This window comes from Anoplophora glabripennis, unplaced genomic scaffold, assembly GCF_000390285.2.
Source record: "Anoplophora glabripennis isolate ALB-LARVAE unplaced genomic scaffold, Agla_2.0 scaffold75, whole genome shotgun sequence".
Classification (NCBI taxonomy): Eukaryota; Metazoa; Arthropoda; class Insecta; order Coleoptera; family Cerambycidae; genus Anoplophora; species Anoplophora glabripennis.
This window is the reverse complement of record NW_019416255.1, coordinates 334,362-335,703: the sequence shown is the minus strand read 5'-3', so window position 1 is coordinate 335,703 and position 1,342 is coordinate 334,362. Positions and strand designations below refer to the sequence as shown.

The following is a 1,342-nucleotide window of genomic DNA, read 5'->3' as shown; positions in this document are numbered from 1 at the left end:
TTATTTACTTCTACAAAAGTACAAAACATGGATTAATGACAATATTTATACAGGGTGTCTGTAAATAAGTGCGAAATATTTTAGGTGGTTGCCGAAGTTATTTTGTAAAAAAAAGTTCATATAAACGTAGGTCGAAATACAGTGTTCAAATTTAAATCTTTTATTTATTTTTATTAATTATTTTGATAACTAGATAACGTATCAATAAAAATTAAAAATACACAACTTGCAATAAAATATGTTTTATTTTCTTCAAGAACGGTGCATACTACGAAAAAAATTGAAGAGGCCAATTTGTTACAGAATTGATGGGGAATTTCTAAAAAAATATCAAAATGGGAAAAAGTCAGTGGCGTACCATTTTTTTATTAAAAAATATTCGGATCACCCCAAAAAATGCACATTTATCCCTCCAAAGCGTTTTTCAAATTTCTAGTCAATATCTTTAAAACTCTGAAATAATTAATAAAAATAAATCAAAAATTTAAACACTCTGTATCTCGACATATTTCGACTTACGTTTATATGAACTTTTTTCACAAAATAACTTCGGTAACCACCCCCTAAAATATTTCGCACTTATTTACAAACACCAATTACCACCATATTATTATAATTACACCATGTTATTCTGATTTATTATTACAGATTTAAATCATAAGTTCCAAAAATTACAACAGATGTACAGGCAACGGCCATACCACGATGTAAAATACCAGTTCTCGTCCGATCACTGAAGTCAAGCATCGTCGGGCGCGGTTAGTACTTGGATGGGTGACCGCTTGGGAACACCGCGTGTCGTTGTCCAACTTTTTTGTAATTTTAAAAATCACTATGATATCTATCGGTTTTTATTTTCTAGTAGCAATACGCGTTTCGTCACATCATGTAAGGAATTAAAAGAAAAAAAATTGTTATTTTTGTACAGATGACTGTAAATAATAACTATTATAGTAGGTACATTATAACATTAAAATATGATATAAGAAATATAACATAATTGCATTTTATTCGAAAAAGTTGTATAATCGTAATCTCAGAAATATAAACAGCATTGTTCCTTTTTCTTTTGGCATTGTAGTGGCATCACTGCTTCTTCATTTTATTTTGTTATGGCCTAAGAGCCGTTGAATAACACAGGCCGACAAAATTTCAAAAAAAAAAAATTCCAGAGATCAGACACTACGCTCCCGAAGGCATTTGGCGCGCTGAATCCGAATCTGGCCTCAGAATTGATCCCTCACCCTAGGTTTCCGAGATATTCTAACCTAAAAGTGCAAAAAACACGTACTTTTGCTATATTCAAGGTTATGTAACTTGGCGAAAAAAATTTTTTCTCAAA

At 30.8% G+C, this 1,342-nt stretch overlaps 1 non-coding gene across 1 annotated transcript; it reads left to right on the top strand.

Moving 5' to 3' along the window:
* Positions 1–687: 687 nt before the first annotated feature.
* Positions 688–807, top strand: LOC111693124. The gene has a single exon (XR_002763332.1). It is a non-coding gene; the product is annotated as a 5S ribosomal RNA (ribosomal RNA).
* The last annotated feature ends 535 nt before the right edge of the window (positions 808–1,342 follow it).